The sequence below is a fragment of the Bombina bombina genome, chromosome 3 (genome assembly GCF_027579735.1).
Source record: "Bombina bombina isolate aBomBom1 chromosome 3, aBomBom1.pri, whole genome shotgun sequence".
Lineage (NCBI taxonomy): Eukaryota > Metazoa > Chordata > Amphibia > Anura > Bombinatoridae > Bombina > Bombina bombina.
Genome location: NC_069501.1, coordinates 1,195,825,009 through 1,195,847,431, shown reverse-complemented (window position 1 = coordinate 1,195,847,431; position 22,423 = coordinate 1,195,825,009).

Here is a 22,423-nt window from a genome sequence, read left to right as displayed (position 1 = left end):
CATAAGAATTGTCTTAGCTGTTCCTCCCCTGCTAGTTTGGGAAATATTAGTAAAAAGGACAGTCTAGACCAGAATTGTTATTGTTTAAAAAGATAGATAAAGGATTTACTACCCATTCCTCAGCTTTGCACAACCAACATTGTTATATTAATATACTTTATAACCTTTAAACCTCTAAATGTCTGCCTGTTTCTAAGCCACTACAGACAGCCTCTTATCACATGCTTTTTTATTAGCTTTTCCCAACAGGAGACTGCTAGTTCATGTGGGTCCTATAGATAACATTGTGCTCACGCCCGTGGGTTGTGTGTGACACTGCACTAACTGGCTACAATGCAAGTCAATAGATTATAAATAAATAGTGATCAGGGGGATGTCAAAAGAGACTTAGATACAAGGTAATCACAGAGGTTAAACATATATTAATATAACAATGTTGGTTGTGCAAAACTGGGGAATGGGTAGTAAAGGAATTATCTATCTTTTAAAAAAAAATATTTTTTTTGGAGTTGACTGTCACTTTAAGGGAATTTGCACTGGGTATTGGGTTGCCATATATCCAGTAATTGCTACATGCTGTCCATAAAAAAAAAAGTATAAAAATAGTGGCCCCTAATGCCCCAATCCTTTACAGGTATGACAGCATTAGTATTAAATAACGTGTATTACTGACAAATAATGCAGCAAATCACTGCTGTTTTTGTAAAATAAGCATGTATGAGTTAAAGGGACAGTCAACCATAGAATTGTTATTGTTTTAAAAGATAGATAATCCCTTTATTACGCATTCCCCAGTTTGGATAACCAACACAATTATATTAATGTACTTTTTACCTTTATGATTACCTTGTATCTAGGAACCTTCTTCCAGCCCCCTGATCACATGACTGTGACTGTTTATTATATATTGTCTTAAATTTAGCATTGTTTTGTGCTAAATCTTAAATATCCCCCTGTGCCTGAACACAGTGTTATCTATATAGCCCACATGTATGTTCTGTCTCTTTGTGTTGAAAAGAGATTTAAAAAGCATGTGATAAGAGGCAGCCCTCAAAGGCTTAGACATTAGCATATGAGCCTACCTATATTTAGTTTAAACTAAGAATACCAAGAGAAAAAAGCAAATTTGATGATAAAAGTAAATTGGAAAGTCAATTAAAATTAAAAGTCCTATCTGAATAATGAAAGTTTAATTTATACTTGACTGTCCCTTTAAGAGCTGTATTCATATTAATGGCAGGCCTGTGCTTAAAGTGACAGTATACACCAATTTTCATATAACTGCATGTAATAGACACTACTATAAAGAATAATATGCACAGATACTGATATAAAAATCCAGTATAAAACCATTTAAAAAACTTACTTAGAAGCTCCCAATTTAGCTCCGTTAAAAAGGTAGCTAGAACACCCACTTTAAAATAATTGACACTCCCCCCTCCTCTGCATATGAAAAGACCCTTTACACAAACAGGAGCAAGCTGGAGTAGGTATACGTCGGTATTCTCCTAAAACTTTGGGGCTTGGTTAGGAGTCTGAAAATCAGAGCAATGTTATTTAAAAATAAGCAAAACTATACATTTAAAAAAAAAACTGTATGGGCTATATAAATGGATCATTTACAAAGCATTTATGCAAAGACAAATTGAGTGTATAATGTCAAAGCAAAGATGCTGTGTAGCAGGAGAGAGTGAAATCCTGTGTACAATGGGTTAAGTTAAGATTAGAGCTAGTACTGGTGTTGATAAACTGGAAGCTGCAGAGAACCTGAAAATAGTTTTTTTCTGGTAGAAGAAACTTTGAAATTCTTAAAGTGTTTCTGCTTCTTAAAATAAATAATTTAATTAAGAGGGATGACACCAGAAAGAAAAAAGTATATAAGGAATAATGAAACTTGACATATTCCCTTCCTTCATGTAACTATTGAGTTTTCCTTCCATAGTAAAACGGCAGTAAGGGAAACTTTGCTGTTCTTATTAAAGGGTCAGTAAAGTCAAAATTAGACATTTATGATTTAGACAGAATATACCATTTTAAACAACTTTCCAATTTATTTTTTTTATTTAATTTGTTTCCTTCTCTTGTTATCCTTTGCTGAAAGGTTTATCTAGGAAAGCTCAGGAGCAGCAAAGAACCTAGGCTCTAGCTGCTGATTGGTGGCTGCATATATGGACCAATTTTCATTGGCTCACCCATGTGTTCAGTTAGAAACCAGTAGTGCATTGCTGCTCCTTCAACAAATGATACCAAGAGAATGACGCAAATTTGATAATAGAAGTAAACTGGAATGTTGTTTAAAATTGTGTTTTCTACCTAAATCATGAAAGATTTTATTTTTTGTTTCATGTCCCTTTAAGCAGCACAGAATAATTTGCAGTTGAGTATTGAAGTCCATTGAAAATTGCTACACCTGCCCCAAAAGGGGATACAAAAATTCTACAAAGCTGTGTGTTTTACTTCATTTAGACATTTGAATTGAAACCTGAGTTTCTTGTTAGCTTGAGGCTGCACAGATGCTGTTATATTATCTCTGTAACAATGCACAGCAAATACAATAGAGTGCTTAGATGGATCTTTGAAAACGGTGGAAGTAGTTCTGCAGAGTGTAATAATGCTTAAAGAGACACTAAAAGCGTCTATGCTGCATCTGAAAGAGCATAAACATGTCAAAAAGATGTTGTTTTTTTTCATGAAAAAGGTTAAATTTGTTTATTTTCAGGCTATCAAGAACAGAGAGCAGCTGTGTATCACAAAACACCTTACTCTGGCCTAGATTTGGAGTTTGGCGTTAGCCGTGAAAACCAGCGTTTATACTTATGTACCCCTAATCTGCTGCCCCTAACACCGCCGACCCCTATATTTTATTTATTAACCCCTAACCTGCCCCCACAACATCGCCTCCACCTGCCTACACTTATTAACCCCTAATCTGCCGACCACAAAGCGCCGCCACCTACGTTATCCTTATGTACCCCTAATCTGCTGCCCCTAACACCGCCGACCCCTATATTATATTTATTAACCCCTAATCTGCCCCCCACAACGTCGCCTCCACCTGCCTACACTTATTAACCCCTAATCTGCCGACCGGAGCTCACCGCTATTCTAATAAATGTATTAACCCCTAAAGCTAAATCTAACCCTAACACCCCCCTAAGTTAAATATAATTTTAATCTAACGAAATTAATTAACTCTTATTAAATAAATTATTCCTTTTTTTTTTTTTAATTTTTTTTTTTTTTATTGAGGTAATGTTTTGGCATACAAATAAGGTATTGCAGCGATATACAACATAACATTTGAACTAACTCAAAATAAGATACATCGTATAGGATACATGTTATTGTTATTTTTGTGCTAACACTGATAGCAATCTACTTGGAAGAAAACAGATGGTATATACAATTGCTGCAAAAAAAAAAGAAAAAATAGCAAAAAAGAATGAAACAATACATCAGCATGCCAATGAGCAAAATTAAACCTTCATGTCTTACTGCAAGACCACACTTGGGCCACAGATCAGAATATACAATGTAGCAGTAACTGAAGGTTACATCAAATGAAGGAGACCTCTTATGGGTCCCGTTATCTTAACCTCTAATTTTTTAACCTATACTTTATTTAGGAGGAAAATTCTGGAAAAAAAATTCAACAGTACAAAACACATTGGTCATATGGAATTTGACACATCAAACAGTTAACAGTCATAGCTTGCTGAACCAGTACCTATCTCAACTGCTTGAACTTTCTGTATCAACTAAAATGTTAGAATTCCTTTATATCAGAATTACTTGTCTGTTACCTCCTATCTTAAATGTCTAATCACTTTTTTATTTTGCCGGAACAGTTGTGTATAATCTCTAGTCCTTGGCCCTTTTTGAACTGTCCCTTAATCTAAATCTTGTATTCATCTACCTTATCTGATTCTTGAGTCCGTCTTAACCTTATATACTTATTGTGCAGATCCTTTCCTATCTACTCTGACCTGTGCTCCAGATTTCTCACTACAGTTCTAAAGGTAAAATATTATTACAACTCAAAAAAACAAGAAAGGGGGGGGGGGGAAGAAAAACAGAAAAAAAGAAAGGAGAGACAAAAAAAAAAAAAAAAAAAAAAAAAAAAGAATTCCCTTTTGCTTCTGTATGTATGTTAATACTACCTTAGCGACTATATGCCCAGCTTGATGGTAATGAGCCGTCTAAGATTAATTCTAGGAAAGGTAAAGAATCTTGGAATGGTGAGAGAATATACTGTTGGACTATTATCGATTCACCCTGAATATACTTTTTCCATTTCTTAAAAAATAATAAGACCTGTTTAGGTGCTCCTTTGTCTAATCCTATTGTCTCCATCAAAATCTGGGATTTCAAGACGTTTGTAAATTCGGTAATTGAGGGGGCCTCTCTGTGTTTCCACACTTTACATAGCTGATTCCTTGCAATCAGGATTACTAGGTTAATAAGAAGTCTGTCTCCTATATTTTGCAATGGATACAGAAAGAATATATATTTTGCCTCTAGTTCTAGCTTGACTTTAACTTTTCTGTTAATCCAGTATTGGATTTTGCTCCAGTATTGCGAGATTTTCGGGCACGACCAGAAATAGTGCAGCAAATCCGCATTTACTTTGTGACATTTGGGGCATATAACCTGTAATTGAGACCATTTAGCAATTCTGGCTGGGGTTAAATAAAAATTGTTTATTACCTTAGCTTGTGATTCTCTCAAATTAATTCTGTCTGTGGCTTCTTTTGCCCTATCGATGCTATCCATTATATCCTGATCTAGGAGTTCGGGAAAAAAATGTACATATCTCTGCTTACATTGATTGATGTGCAGTTCTCCTTCTTTGCTCATTATAAGTTGGTACCAGTACGATAAGGCTCTGATACCTGCTTTGTACAAGATATCCCTGCCTCGATCTTTAATTGCGCCCAATGTTTACTAAACCTTGTATCATAATCATTTATGAAATGTCGTATCTGTAAATATGCGTAGAAATGCTGGGATGGTAAACTGTATTCCCGTGCGAGATACTCAAATGTCCTGATGTGCCCGGTTGATGGATCTTTCAGTTGTGCTACATATGTCAGGGTTTTGGTTTCCCAGATTTTAAATATACTATTGCAGAGTCCTGGTGGAAAAACTGGGTTACCAGTAATCGGCAGTAGTCTAGATGTCTGAAATTCTAGCCCCAGTATTTTACAATATTTCTGCCAGGCGATCACTACGTTTGCAAATGTAACTAATCTAGTTATATTACTTGGTAGTTTTCTATATGGGCAGTGCAAAACTGCCTGTAGGTTGAAGGGTTTAATTAATTCTGTTTCATATTCAAAGTAGGTAACATGATCTGATTTGCTGAGCCAGTCTATCCCGAATTTGGCCAAGGAGACCATATTGTAGTATTTTATATTTGGACATGAAAAGCCTCCAAACCGCTTATCCTGGGTCAATTTATTGAGAGCGATACGTGAGGTCTTTTTCCCCCAAATAAAAAAAGCACAGGTCTTATTATAATTATCAATGTCTTTTTTGTGTAGTAAAAGGGGTAGATTCTGTAGCAGGAACAGGAATTTTGGAAAGATAATAGTCTTAATGACATTAATACGGGCTGAAATAGATAAATAGTATAGATTCCATCTTGCAAGATCATGTTGCAGATTCTGAAAGAGATCTTTGAAATTAAGCTGGTACCAGGATGCTGGGTTCTTGCTGATCTTGATGCCTAAGTAATTAATGCTCTGTACTTCTTTAAAATTATCAGAGTAACTAAATCTATTTTTCCTGATCCAGAGAATTTCTGATTTGTTGATATTTATTTTATATCCAGAGAAGGAACTGAAAATATTTAGTATTTTCATAAAGCATGGTATAGATTGCTTTGTGTGTTGTAGGAATATTAAAAGATCATCTGCATAAAGTGTCACAGACACCTTCTGATTGCCCACCGAAATTGGTGGGAGAGTCTTCCTAAGATATATAGCAAGGGGCTCCAATGCTATGTCGAATAGGATTGGCGATAGTGGACAACCTTGACGTGTTCCTTTGCCTAGAGTAATACTTTGTGATAATTCACAATTGATAAGAAGTTGAGACCTAGGATTTTTATACACTAACCCGATCAAATCGACCAGGGCGCTGGAGAAACCAAACTTCTTCAATGAATTTATTAAATGGTCCCAGATAATTGAATCAAAAGCCTTCTCGGCGTCCACAGTAAGTAAGGCTATGTCTTCCCCCTGCGTCCTCTCTCCGGCGTCCTGGTCGATCCGATGGAAATAGTCCACTGTGGTAAGCACTCTGCGCATGTTTCTGACTGCGTTTCTTCCTGCAATAAAACCTGCCTGGTCGGGATGGATAATGTCTGTGATGAATTTTTTTAACCTTTCTGCAATAAGGGACATTAATAATTTGTAATCCTGGTTGAGAAGCGAAATCGGACGATATGACGCAACATTGGTTGGGTCCTTCGCTTTCTTATGAATCAAGGTAACTACCGAATCAGAGAAATAAATTGATTTCATGTCTTTCTGCAAATAATACTGATTAAACAGTCTATTTAAGGTGCCCACTATATCTGATGCCACAATTTTATAAAACTCTGCAGTAAGACCATCCGGCCCTGCAGCTTTGCCGAGTTTAGAGTTTTTTTATGGATTCTAGTATTTCTGTTTCAGTAATAGGAGCATTAATTATCTGTAACGCTTCTTGCGATATTTGGGGGACATCTAAACACAGCCAGAATTGCTCTTTCTGCTTCTCATTCACATCTTCCCTTGCATATAGGTTGCTATAATATTCAAAAAATATCTTGCTGATTTCCTCTTTGTTGCTAAAGAGTTTCCCCTCAGATCTGATGGAGAATATTTGATTTGATTTTTTCCTAAATTTAACCAGCCTAGCCAGGTGTTTAGCCGATATGCCCTGGCTGCCCTGAAATGATGCCCTATTTCTCAGCTCTTCATATGCCCCGACCTTAATTAGATAGTGTTCTCTTTCCGTTCTTGCTGCTTTGTAAGAATCCCAATTCTCTTTATTGGGTGTTCTGAGGTATAGCGCATATTTATTTTTAAGCTGGTTTGATAATTGTAGCTCTCTTGCTTTCTTTTCTTTATTCCTTTTAATCATATAGGCTCTTATCTCCCCCCGCATGACCGCTTTCCCTGCTTCCCAGAACACCTCTGCTTTGTTTGTATAGTCCCTGTTTTGTGTGGAGTAATCTCTCCATCTTTGCTGCAGCCAGTTTACAAATTTTACATTTCTGTACATATATTGAGGAAAACGAAATGTGTTCGCAGTATTTTTGGAGAGGGTACTCCACACAATTCTTAAGCCAATTATCGCATGATCCGACAAAATGATCTCTGAGATGTGTGACTCGATGTTATTTCTCATAATATAATCATCTACCAGGATCATATCAATTCGGGAGAAATTCTTGTGAGCAGCTGATTCACAAGTAAATTCCCGGGTGTCTGGATGTTGGATTCGCCATGCATCATGAAGTTTTAGCATGCGTGCAAACCTCTGCAGATACTTGGCTTCCCTCTTATTAGATGATCTACTCCTGATTCTATGCCTGTCAAGCTCAGGGCACATAGTACTGTTGAAGTCTCCTGCTACTATCAGGTTCTGCCCAATATATGGGGATATGACCTTTGTCAAATTCTCCCAAAACTGGAAGTCCCAGCTATTCGGAGCGTATAGATTGCACAACGTCCAGATCTTTTGATCTATCATCAGTTGCAATACCATATATCTCCCCCCTGGATCCAGTTCCTGCTTGATTATCGTGTATGCTAAATCCTTGCCCAACATAATAGCTACGCCTTTTTGCGTTTTTCGCAAGGTGTAGCGATTATTTCGGCTATCCAGTTTGCTTTTAACTTTCCTATCTCTACCTTCCTGAGGTGAAGTTCCTGGAGTAAAATAATGTCCGGATGTTGTTTTTTTGCTAGCTTGAGAACATTCTTGCGTTTACTTGGAGATGTTATTCCCCCTACATTCCAGGAGATTATATTTAATGAATTACTCATTCAATGTGGCTCTAAACAGTTCGTGCGAGGCAATAAAGGAATAAATAAAATAAAAAAAAGAAGAGAAAAAAAAAAAAAAAGGCCAATCCCGCCCCCCCCCTTACCCTTTAATCCTATCCAAAACTCCATTTTAGTCTCCAGGGTCATCGATTACCCTACTCTTTGAAAAAATGCTTAAACCTCTATGTTGTTAAACTCCTTAGCCTCTTCAATTGTGTTTAATGCAATGACGCCAACCATGCCCAATACCGTAATTTTTGCTGGGTACTTCATTGTTGCCTTCAGCCCTGCCTTTATTAGGCCAGAGCAGAATGGCGCCATTGCACGTCTTTTTGTAGAGGTTTCTATTGAGTAATCCTGAAATAACAAAATCTGTTTGGTGTCTACCGTGAGTGTCTGAATCTGTCTGTATTTCTGCATGATTTTGACTTTGTCTTGGAAGTTTAAATATTTTATCATGACCATTCTTGGTCGTGTGCTGCCGTCTTTTGGCTGTCTTAACATGCCTACCCTATGTGCTCTTTCTACCTGTATTCCTCCCTCTGCAACTTGAATGCCTAGTAGATTGGGTAAAGTCTGGGAGCTGAATAGTAGGAGATCTTCAAACTCTCTGGACTCTGGTAGTCCTATGATACGTACGTTACTCCTCCTAGACCTGTCTTCTAAATCCTCGATCTTAGCTTTAAGTAGTTTTATGTCGTCTGAGTGTGTTTCAATAGCAGATTCCTGTTTAAAGTGTCTGTCCTCAATACTCGAGATTCGATTTTCTACCTCAACCAGTCTACTTGAAAATTGCTTTATTTCACTTGAAATCTCTGAGATCTCGCCCTTGATTATTTCAAATTGAGGCAGAATTAGATCTGCCAATTGATTCGTAGTGAGTTGTTTTTCCAGATTCGGATCTGGACTTCTAAAGGAAACTTCTTGTGGATTTTCCTGTAAGGGTTTTTGTTTTTTATCCCTCCTCGGCGGCATAGCTGGGGATTTATTTTTTGGATTTGTGATATATTTCTCCATTTATTATGGAAATGCCCACTTCCCTACTTAGCCACTAGATGATTGTATGGGGAGAATCTACTGGTACAGTGATGCTTAGATTAAAGTGGGAGGAAGTCAATACTATGCAGAACTACCCTACCCCTTTTGGAATTTAATAATCGACCTTCTCTGGTTTGCAACCTGGCCTTTTTTATCCGAGCAGTTTCTTTAATAATATAGTTACTCAGGCGAAATTGATTGTTTAAGCGAAGGACAGAAGGTCTGGGTTAGGAGATCAATTTAGCCTTTCACACATTCCTAAACAGTAGGACACAGGAGTGACCTGAATTACTATTGCCACAAACTATATATCATCCCGCTCCAATCTTTCAGAGAGACACCATTTCATATACTCGAAATATGATAAATAGGCAGCTTAAATTCACTTTTAACAGAGAAATTTCAAGCTATGCAGATATGCAATATGGCTCCAATCTTTTTTCCTTCTTCCCTCCCCTTTCCTTCCCTTCCTCTCCTTCCTTTCTCCCTTCCCTTTTCCCCTTTCCTTCCTTCCCTTTCCTCTCTTTGATATCTTTCTCCCCTTTCTCTCTCTTTTTCCCCCTATATTTTTTTTTTCTTTTTTCCCTTCTCTTTCTTTCCCCTTTTCCTCTTCTCTCTTTTTTTTTTTTTTTTTTTTTCTTTTTTTGGGGGGGTAAACCCTGAGTACCAGAATATATATGTTGCACAGTAAAGTATGAGATACTAGTGTGAAAAAAAAGATCAGAGAAGAGTAGGTATTTGATCTGTGTGAGTTACTTAGACGTGCCCAATGGTAAGTGTAAGTTGAAGTTTTAGGTTCTAATATAATATTTAAACCAATACTTTTGGCCGCTTATTGTATATCCTCAAAGTCTAAACCTAATCAAAACATGTAGTACAGAGTTGGAATATAAAAAGAGTGCGGACCTCTTAGTCTCTTAGCATTATCCTCTCACTACCTTCATTGTTGCCGCTGTTCAGGAAGGGGAATATAGACTTTGCGGCTTAAAATACAGGGCTTAATGCACATCCAAACCATTTCTAGTCAGCGATGACAAGCTTCGCTGCTGGATTTATAAGAGGTAACTAATTACAGATTGTATCAGTCTTGTCCTAACTTTGTACTATACTCCTTGTCCCTGAAAAGAAAAATCAGAAGGATGTCCGTGCACCATTAACACGACTGCTTCAAATTCAGAGGCAGCCCTATAATATATATGATTTATAGATTCAAACTGGCTAGTGTTAATAATCAGATTCACAGTACTTTGGACTGAGATATCAATTACCGCTTACTCTTACTTGTTATTATCTATATGCACAACTACTGCTCAATGTAGAAACCAGTTATTGCAATTTGTTCTAATAGCACCATATCACACAATAAATCAAATTCACTGTATATTACATGTTGTAAATATGGTAAGCAATATAGAAACAGAAGCTAAGATAAGAAAAAAAATAGATTAGCTTGCAAAATGATTCAGTATATCACTTTAAGGATAACAGTGCTAGCAAATGCACTCAATATTTCAAATTTGACTGATGACCCTGTTTCAGTCCGGATACTTTTTAGCTCTTGCAGTACGGTTAAGTCTTATTCAGTAACAGGAAAATTATTTTTTGGTACCATAGCCTTTAAGGAGTGAAATATATGGCAACATAGTAAATATTAAAAGTACTTGCGCTTTTTGCCCTTTTCTGAGAGGTCAGCGTAGCTTTCACAACAGGGAGATCTTGGGTCCGCTCCTCTGGCCGTCTTACTTTACCTCCAGCTGTCGCAGGGCTGTGTTTTATACCCGCCTCTTGACATAGAAGCGGATTTCTCAACTTGGGTATTGTATCAAATTTTGCTCAGGTAAAAACCTCCAACAGCCAGAGTTAGTAGGACACCGGGTTTTAAACAAACTGAGGGCGATGTGGGTCTAGACAGGTTACAGCTCCGGTCAGTCTCCCTCTGGTCCGGAGATGCTAGTATCTGTTCCCTCAGTGGTAGCAGCTGATTTCAGAAAAAGAGGGCAGCAATATCCTTCACTCTCTCCGCTTAGAAGGAAAAGAGAAAAATGCCGGCTCCCGTCTCTCTATCTGCGGTGAGGAACTTCCAGTCAGCTGGTTATTGCAAGGTTCCACTGCCTTTATCTGGAAATCGGTGTATCTTGGATTAAGAAAAAGATAATTCAGCCGGCTCGTCTTGGCGTCTCCTGATAGCAACTGAGGGCCTTCAAACACCCATGTCCCAGGAGCCCAAGCACTCCGACAATAAGCTGTGTTATGCGCTTGTTTAGCCCTTGACTCCGAGCAGCCTCGCTCCTGAAGTAGCGTTCTCACCCCTTTATCATCAGCTGAACCGATTCCACAAGACCCCGTACACCGGGGATTTATGCCTCAACCAGGGGAGGCGGCGCCGCTCGCCAGGGACCAAATTCGGCAGCTGAAGGTGAGTTCCTTGTGGGGTAATCTGGGCAGGCAGACTTGAGAAGATCTTTACAAGTGAAGGGTAGCAAGTTTCTAATGACTTGCTTCCGCGAGCCAGTAGTCCCTTCTCAGTTTGTTCGAGCAGTGGGGTTTGACAGACGCCGCAGCGGTGGCTCTGGCTAGGGAGCCTCAAACAGCTTTACCGGACTTCCCCGTCTTACCCCTGGCAACAGTGGGGTAGTGTCCTAGGGAGTATACCAGGTACTCCAGCAACGGACCGTGACGGTGGCTTGTTCTTTCACGAGCTCCTTCGGGCAGCACGCCAGTTTCGCGTGCTCCGTCTAGCTCCGCCTACAGGAAGTCCCTAAATAAATTATTCCTATTTAAAGATAAATACTTACCTGTAAAATAAATCCTAATATAGCTACAATATAAATTATAATTACATTGTAGCTATTTTAGGATTAATATTTATTTTACAGGCAACTTTGTAATTATTTTAACCAGGTACAATAGCTATTAAATAGTTAAGAACTATTTAATAGCTACCTAGTTAAAATAATTACAAAATTACCTGTAAAATAAATCCTAACCTAAGTTACAATTAAACCTAACACTATACTATCATTAAATTAATTAAATAAAATACCTACAATTACCTACAATTAACCTAACACTACACTATCAATAAATAAATTAAATTCAATTCCTACAAATAACTACAATGAAATAAACTAACTAAAGTACAAAAAATAAAAAAGAACTAAGTTACAAAAAATAAAAAAATATTTACAAACATAAGAAAAATATTACAACAATTTTAAACTAATTACACCTACTCTAAGCCCCCTAATAAAATAACAAAGACCCCCAAAATAAAAAATGCCCTACCCTATTCTAAATTACTAAAGTTCAAAGCTCTTTTACCTTACCAGCCCTGAACAGGGCCCTTTGCGGGGCATGCCCCAAGAAGTTCAGCTCTTTTGCCTGTAAAAAAAAAAACATACAATACCCCCCCCCCAACATTACAACCCACCACCCACATACCCCTAATCTAACCCAAACCCCCCTTAAATAAACCTAACACTAAGCCCCTGAAGATCTTCCTACCTTATCTTCACCATACCAGGTTCACCGATCCGTCCTAAAGAGCTCCTCCGATGTCCTGATCTAGGCCAATGTCTTTTCTATTGCTATAGAATAACATATGAGCCAAGTGTAAACTTTTTTTAAACAAATTAACATCTTGTTTGTTGCAACTGGTTTTTTTTCAATAGCCAAACTCCATCTACCAGTTGCCTTATTTGTAGGAGCCAATTCTGACTTGCTTTTAGAGTTGTTTTCTGCTGAATCTAACTAGGGAAATATGTAGCAGGGTTAACTGTAAGAAGTCTGCTGTGAGCATTTCCAGTTTGGAGAATTAGAAAATACACAATGTGTAGAGCTAAATTGCATGGAAATGGGGCAAAATATATAATCAAAGAATATTGCAAAGTTTTTTTAATTGCAAATAAATACATATTTTATATTAAAGGGAAATTAAACAGTTAAATCAAAGTAAACCTAAAATGAAACAGATTGTGTTAAAACAGCAAACAAATTACTTGTTTTTATTTGCTAAATGAGTACTAAGAAATTCTCAGTGTAAACACTGCATATAGTTACAAAAGGGAGCAGATATGCTGTGAACGTGTTACATTCTACCCCTCCTGTGGCAAGAAACCTCTGGTTTCTCTGGCATTCATTGAACAATAAGTCAGCTCGTGTTGGTCTAGAAGATTTATGACATCAAATTAGATCTGCCTTCCTGTAGAGACCCCAGCCTACTAGAGGATCTGTGACAGTAAGTTATCGACCCTTTACACATTAAGTTAAAAAAAGAATAAAAGGTAAAATCCTTTTTAGAATGATGAATAATATATATTGCAATAATTTATATTAAATATAACCCACTGATAAGTGTTTTTTATTACAACAATGAAACAGCCTGTTTTATATCCCTTATTAATCTTGGTGCTTGCTGATTCACTGGCTAATGAGCAGAACTCCCACTGCTTTATTGGTAGTGAGTGACACACCTAGGGTTGCCACCTTCTTGGGGAAAAAATACCTGCTGTGCTCATTAGCAAATATGTGTTTATTATTAGATTCCATAGCAAAACCACTGACCCCCTCCTGTCCTGCCCTATGTCTCAGTCTCTAAGGTTTTGGCTCTTCCCTCAAATCACCCCTGGGACACCCCCATAAGTTCCCCTCAATGTCCAGCCCTTAAAAGTCTCTGAGAAATGTTTAAGGTATGCTAATGGGGAGTGGGCAAGGGCTCTGGTTGAGCCTATAATTCTTAAACTTGTATATAATTTGTATACATGTAAGACAAAGAAGGGACGTCTTCAAATTGGAAAATACATAGCTACAATAATTTGTTTTTAACGGCCTATTTAAAAAATATGATTTTGGAGACGGGTGCCCAGGGTACATTTGGAGTACTTTTACCCTGGATTCAGGTTTCCATGAATTCCCAGAGACTCTGAGAACTGGAGGGCCCTGATGCAGAGTTGGGGTTCCTGTGTTTTGTTGGAGTCTAAGGTTACAGCCCAATCCGGTATTGCCTGCTCCAACCCCCCCCCCCTAAACTCAGAGACTTAGAATGATTGAGCTGATTGCAACCAACTGCTCTAATGCTGGGACCTCCTGCTGTTATGTTATCAAGTCTAGGTGTGAAGTGTCTTTCTGTTATTGTGTGAGTCATCCATTGTTCTTTTGTAAGTCAGGACGTGATTAGAATCTTCTTTAACTAACCATTGTCTGATGTTTGTCCCATTGTATAATATTTGTTTCTATTGATTATGTGGTGACTACCCCCCCTTTGTTGGAAATGTATAAAAGCTGTGTATTCTGTGAAATAAAGCAGTTCCTATTTTGACCCTCAAGCATTCAGTCTCGGCTAATGTTCTTGGGGGTAGCTATAACAACTTGCAGCGGCCGTTATTCTAATAGGGGCTGGTATCCAGTGGAGGTTCATTGGTTGGCGTTTGGTGGGAGAAAGCTGACTTTAGCGGGTATACCCAGTCTGGGGTACTGAGACCTGCTACAGGAAGTAACTTTGAAATTTGTTGTAACAAAATCTACTGTTAATTTGACATTCAGACTAAGTTCATTGTCATTATATTATGCAATTGCTGATTATGCAATTCTGCTGTATTTAATGGTAATTTAAAAGGATATGAAACCCAAAAAAATGTTCTAATGTGAATCAGACAGAGCATACCATTTAAAAAAAAGTTTCCAATTAACTTCTATTATCAAATTTGCTTCATTCTCATGATATTCTGTGTCGAAGAGGTACTTACAGGGACAGTATACACTCATTTTCATATAACTGCATGTAATAGACACTACTATAAAGAATAAGATGCACAGATACTGATATAAAAATCCAGTATAAAATGGTTTAAAAACTTACTTATAAGCTCTCAGTTTAGCTCTGTTGAAAATGTAGCAGGAAAGCCCACTGCAAGTGGGAGATAAGACACTCCCCCCTCCCCCTTCTTTTGCATATGAAAAGACCCTTTACACAAACAGGAGCAAGCTGGAGTAGGTATCTGACGGTATTCTCCTAAAACTTTGGGGCTTGGTTAGGAGTCTGAAAATCAGAGCAATGTTATTTAAAAATAAGCAAAACTATACATTTTAAAAGAAAAAACTTTATGGGCTATATAAATAGATCATCTACAAAACATTTATGCAAAGAAAAAAATTACTGTATAATGTCCCTTTACGAAGGCATCTAAAGCACTTCACAGCAGGACATAGTGCTGCCATCTAGTGCTCTTGTAAATGGATAACATTCTTGCAAAACTGCTGCCATATTGCACTCCAGAAATGGGCTGGTACCTAAGCTTACATTGCTGCTTTTCAACAAATGATACCACAAGAACAAAGACAAATTGATAATAGAAGCAAATTGGAAAGTTGTCTAAAATCGCTTGCTCTATTTGAATAATGAAAGATTTAAAATGTTTCATGTTCCTTTAACAAATATGTGAGGCCTTTCCAAGATGTTAGTTGTCAGAACAAGGTGATGCTTTGCATATGAAGAATTATCACAAATGGACAACATCAATGTTGTGTAGTGGCAGCTATTTTTGAAAGCTCATTACCTTTTTTGTATGAAGAAAAAAAAGCCAAGTTTTAAACCATAGTCTGCATTTAGTCTGCACAAGTCGGATAACCGTCCTGCCTGTCCAAGAACCTTTAAAAGAACATTGTTGGGGGTGGGACCCATGGTCCGGTTCCCAGAGCGGTTACGGCGCCCGAGACTCTGATTAGAACAGAACTCTCTGGAGCGTATCTGCCCTCGGGCAATAATGCATGATCTGATTGGCTCGTATCTCTGTGATGTCACCGGATGCACAACCAATCGGATAATGCATAGGGTGTCTAGTGTATATTTTCCCCTTCCCCTCTTTTCTGTTGCTGTCACTCATATTTCTTTCCTCTTGATTTTTTCTCTTTTGTTGGTGATATTCATCTGCTTACTTGGATGTTGGCTTTACTTTGCATGTGTTAAATATTGAAATTTGGCTAATGTAGGAAAGGAGTAGGCTGTCCGTGAAGGCTCTTGCAGTATCCACTTGGTTAAAGGACATCTTAAAGTGAATGTAAACTTTGATGCTAAAGTGCCCCGTTTTTAAAAATTCAATTTAAAAACGGGCACTTTAAAACATCAAAATTTACATTTCACTCTGTTGTGAAAAGATACTTACCTTTTATTCTTGACAGCCGCTCCAGCTTCCTCTGCCCATCGCAAAGCCTCTTCCTGGGTCTAAAATGAGGAATCCGACTTCCTCCAATCACAGCGTTGAATCAGACACTGATTCCCCCGGGGGGGGGGGGGGGAGCCGTGATGGAGGATGACGATCCATCATTTCTGATGTCAGAAATGGCTTGTGACGACCGGGGGAAGCTGGAGGGGCTGTCAAGTTCAAAAGGTAAGTATTTTTTCACAAAGAGTGAAATGTAAATTTTGATGAATTAAAGTGCCCCTGTTTTTAATCGAATTTTTAAAAACCGGGCACTTTAGCATCAAAATTTACATTCACTTTTACTTGACATTACAATAACGCATAAAATGTTTTATTATTGCAAGTGAATCATTATTGCAATATACATTCATTATTTATTTTGCTGCAGCCCTTTGTTGTAAAAAACATCTAAAAAATGTTTGTTTCCCGTTCTCACAGGGTTAATACTTTTAGGCAAGTTATGCAAACTTTTCTTTACTTTCCCCCTCTCTAAGCTTCTATAGTGTCACAAGCTTTTAAAAGGTGGATTATCATTTTTGCATTAACAATCATGATAAGCAAATCATTCTAAACCCCCTTAAGGGAATACAAGAGTGCAAGCTACACCAGAATTTGTGCTGTATCTGAATATTAGTTTGTGATTGGCTACCAGGGGTATTGATGTCGCGAATAGTTCGCCAGGCGAATAGTTCCCGGCAAACATAGCTTGTTCGTGTTCGCTGCGGCGGGCGAACATATGCAATGTTCGATCCGCCCCCTATTCGTCATCATTGAGTAAACTTTGACCCTGTACCTCACAGTCAGCAGACACATTCCAGCCAATCAGCAGCAGACCCTCCCTCCCAGACCCTCCCACCTCCTGGACAGCATCCATTTTAGATTTAATTCGGAAGCTGCATTCTTAGTGAGAGGAGGGACAGTGTAGCTGCTGCTGATTTAATAGGGAAATCGATAGCTAGGCTAGTGTATTCAGTGTCCACTACAGTCCTGAAGGACTCATCTGATCTCTGCTGTAAGGACAGCACCCCAAAAAGCCCTTTTTAGGGCTAGAACATCTTTATTTTTTTGCCTATGTAATTTTGACTGTGAAACATCAGTCTGCTAGTGTAATCTAATAGCAGTTGCCTGCCTGCCAGCGTGTGTGCTAGGCCCACTTGCCAACTAATGCCACCACTCATATCTGTTGTAACAGTAGTGTAAATTTAAAAAAAAAAAACTTTTTTGACTGTGAAACATCAGCCTGCTAGTGTAATCTAATTGCAGTTGCCTGCCTGCCAGTGTGTGTGCCAGGCCCACTTGCTAAGTGCCACCACTCATATCTGTTGTAACAGTAGTGTAAATTTTGTAAAAAAAAACTTTTTTGACTGTGAAACATCAGTCTGCTAGTGTAATCTAATTGCAGTTGCCTGCCTGCCATAGTGTGTGCCAGGCCCACTTGCCAACTAGTGCCACCACTCACATCTGTTGTAACAGTAGTGTAAATTTTGTAAAAAAAAACTTTTTTGACTGTGAAACATCAGTCTGCTAGTGTAATCTAATTGCAGTTGCCTGCCTGCCAGTGTGTGTGCAAGGCCCACTTGCTAAGTGCCACCACTCATATCTGTTGTAACAGTAGTGTAATTTTAAAAAAAAAAAACTTTTTGACTGTGAAACATCAGTCTGCTAGTGTAATCTAATTGCAGTTGCCTGCCTGCCAGCGTGTGTGCCAGGCCCACTTGCCAACTAGTGCCACCACTCATATCTGTTGTAACAGTAGTGTAAATTTAAAAAAAAAAAAAAAACTTTTTTGACTGTGAAACATCAGTCTGCTAGTGTAATCTAATTGCCTCTGGGAACCTAACCATGGGTCCCAGACCGCACGACTTGTAATTCTCTGTCTGGGAAATTATATATCTATCAAATCTATCTATTTATCTATCAAATCTATCTATCAATCGTATCTATCAAATGTATATTGCATCTATTGATCTATGTAATCTATGTATCTATCTATCTATCAAATCTATCTATCTCATTGCCTGACTGTTTTGTGACAGCCACTTGTGTTTTTGCCAAATGTCCATCGGACAAATGGCCGTCGGCTAAAAATCCGGCCACAATTGCACGCGCAGTGATCCCAAATTTGAAGTAGGAGGACCGACCAAGCATCTTTTTCCATCTCCCGGTTCCTAAAATACATGCCATATACACGTCCCCTGGCGCCGCAACTGCCTCTGGGAACCTTACCATGGGTCCCAGACCGCACGTCTTGTAATTCTCTGTCTGGTAAATTATATATCTATCAAATCTATCTATTTATCTATCAAATCTATCTAACTATCAATCGTATCTATCAAATGTATATTGCATCTATTGATCTATGTAATCTATGTATCGATCTATCAAATCTATCTATCTCGTGGCCGGACTGTTTTGTTACAGCCACTTGTGTTTCGGCCAAATGTCCATCGAACAAATGGCCGTCGGCTAAAAGTCCGGCCACGATTGCATGCGCAGTGCCCCAAATTTTAAGTAGGAGGACCGACCAAGCATCTTTTTCCATCTCCCGGTTCCTAAAATCTATGCCATATACACCTCCCCTGGCGCCGCAACTGCCTCTGGGAACCTTACCATAGATCCCAGACCGCACGTCTTGTAATTCTCTGTCTGGGAAATTATATATCTATCAAATCTATCTAACTATCAATCATATCTATCAAATGTATATTGTATCTATTGATCTATGTAATCTATGTATCTATCTATCAAATCTATCTATCTTGTGGCCGGACTATTTTGTGACAGCCACTTGTGTTTCGGCCAAATGTCCGTTGGACAAATGGCCGTCGGCTAAAAGTACGGCCACGATTGCACGCGCAGTGCCCCAAATTTGAAGTAGGAGGACCGACCAAGCATCTTTTTCCATCTCCCGGTTCCTAAAATCCATGCCATATACACGTCCCCTGGGGCAGCAACTGCCTCTGGGAACCTTACCATGGGTCCCAGACCGCACATCTTGTAATTCTCTGTCTGGGAAATTATATATCTATCAAATCTATCTATTTATCTATCAAATCTATCTATCTATCGTATCTATCAAATGTATATTGCATCTATTGATCTATCTATCTATCTAATCTATGTATCTATCTATCTCGTTGTTGTGCAAATGGACTGTTTGCAGTTGTTTGCTGTGTGTTAAACGGGGAGTTTGGTCTGTCACTGTGAAGCGGGCGTAACCCTTACACTACCTGATCGATACAACATCATACCTGATGTTTTAAAGCACGTTATTCCAAACAATTTAGGAATGTTAGGTGATTTATGCCCTTTAAGGATTAAAACCAGACTCTGCATCAACTATGTAAGTTTTGCCATGGATCCCCCTCCGGCATGCCACAGTCCAGGTGTTAGTCCCCTTGAAACAACTTTTCCATCACTATTGTGGCCAGAAAGAGTCCCTGTGGGTTTTAAAATTCGCCTGCCTATTGAAGTCAATGGCGGTTCGCCCAGTTCGCCCGTTTGCGAACAGTTGCGGAAGTTCGAGTCCGCCGTTCGCGAACGGAAAATTTTAAGTTCGCAACATCACTAATCAGGGGTTCTTTTGTTCTGGGGGACAGGAAAATCAGTGAAAAGAATAAGCATACAACAATATACTCATTTGACAAAATAAAACTGCAGTTTTCATTCAAAAACTATTCTTATATATGAAGGTTTATAGTCATTTACTTTACAATTTGTGTTTAGTGTCCCTTTAAATTAGTACCTAGGGAAGGAGAGGGTGTGGGGGCAATAATAGCCCTGCTATGAGTTTTGTTAATTTGGGGTGCCCATGGAGGAGTATATGAAAGTGGAGAGGCGTACACTGTGAGTTACTAAGGAATGTAGATTGATTTGGTGGAATGCTACATTCCTTACATATGTGATTTGATGACAACTTAGGTTACATCATACTCATAGACATTTGAGGATCATTGCACACTGGCACTTTGTTTTAACGTCTGACAGTGCACCAGTTGACAGTCATGGCTCCCTCTATTTAAAGGACCAGTAAATACAGTAGATTTGCATAATCATCAAATGCATTATAAAAAGACATTGGAATAACACTTAGGGGCCAATTTAACAAATGTCGGACGGACATCTATAAATGCAGACAGCATACGCTGTCGGAATTTATCATTGCACAAGCATTTCTGATTAAATGCTTGTGCAATATCACCCCCTGCACATTCGTTGCCGATTATCCGATCAGAATGATTGCAGTCCGCCACCTCAGAGGTAGCGGACGAGTTAAGCAGCAGCGACCGCTGCTTCTTAACTTATATTTCAGGGGAACCTGGAACTACAGGGGTAGAGTGCAGCATCTGCTTCTTGAGAAATCTACCTCCATGTCTAAACTTCATAAAAGTAGTAGATTTTTTTTCTAACAAAGGTTTGTCTATTTCCACTCCTGTATCATGTGACAGCCATCAGCCAATCACAAATGCATATACGTATATTCTGTGAATTACTGCACATGCTCAGTAGCTTGGTGACTCAAAAAGTGTAAATATAAAAAGACTGTGCACATTTTGTTAATGGAAGTAAATTGGAAAGTTGTTTAAAATTGCATAAATATAAGTCACATCATGTAGGTCAACACTTTAATGGTGGAAGTTGGTGAATTGTTTCAGTTACATTTTTCCAAGATGTGTAAAGTAGAGCAAATGGTGCAACCTCTCTTTGTGATATAAAGAGTAACAGTGGGCCAGTTAGTGTTCTGCTAACACCATGTTATGCCTATGGAGTCCCTTTTGGACAAATATTTCTTAGATACAGGGTTGTTCTTACCCATTACTAGCCTCTGCAACTTGTTGTTTACTTGCATGACTAGTTGTTTGTATGTTCTGTGTCATCAGTTTTGCATTTTTTTTTTTTGTTTCAGCCTTGATAATGTTGGTGTATAGTTTGCAGCATTTTAGCATGTGGCTTGACCCATAAACCCAAGTCATCATTACTGGGGATTTCGTTATTGTGAATATAAGTGCTTTTGCAGATGATGTCAATGGGTCAGATGGTTTGGGGATGCATTTGGGTGACTGACTGGCTGCCTGGTGGATGTTGGTTCTGAAGCTGTAGATGGCATGGTTGATGGGGACATCCTTGCTCTGGATCAGGATGTTTGCAGACTGGGGAGGTAGAGGTTCTCTATGTAAATCCCCATAACTGCTTTACCAATGGTGTGGCTGTGATAGGGAGACTGGGTGTTCCCAAAGAATCTTGATAAAGTGGCTTTGGTAGTATTTTAGTAGGAGATGCTTGCTTCAGGCAATGCCTTCTTTGTCGTACTGTTAATTGTCATAAAGTGAAATAAACTATGTGGCCTTTATCCATAATGTAAGTTTATGTGTTTTAATTTTGATATAAGTTGGATTTGTCTGTCAGTGAAGGAAGGTGGAATGAAGCTGTTCAGCACCATTATCAACCATCCTTTTGGTATGGGATTGAGAGTGGGTCTGACCTAAAGTCTGTTGTGGGTATGGGTATAGCTTCTAAAGGAGCTGCAGAACCATGGAAATCTGATGTTAGGTATGAAATAGCTATTGGTCGTTTAAAGGATTTTCAGAACCATTGGGTTTGAACTGAGCAAAAAGAGGCTACTTCTTGGGTGGTAACTAGCCATAGAACAAGCTATTATGCTATTGTTTGTTCCCAGGTTCAGCGCTTCTCTCTTTTTATTTAAGGTTTGAACTGAGGTCTGATGCTAGTATGGAGCCTATGGTGGAGAGACTGTAGGGTAATGTGGATCTGATCTGAGGTCTGATGTGGTTATGTACTGAGAGGCTTTAACCCCTTCACTACCAGGAATGCCCAAAGTATCAGAGAATATTTAACATTGTTGCTATCACTTCTTTAAATAGAAATAGAGCCATTTTATTTTTTTTATTTACCTATGAAAACTTTATATACCCAAGGCTTTGATGTAGGCCCTTTTTGGTATATTTTATCAAATAATAAAAAATGTTAACTTTTTTGCAAACTTTCGGCTAGATTACGAGTTGTGCGTTAAGGTAAAAAAGCAGTGTTAAGAGGTTCTAACGCTGCTTTTTTACACCAGCTGCTATTACGAGTCTTGCAGGTTTAGGGGCACCGCACACTTCTTTGGCCTTACCGCAAAACGACTTC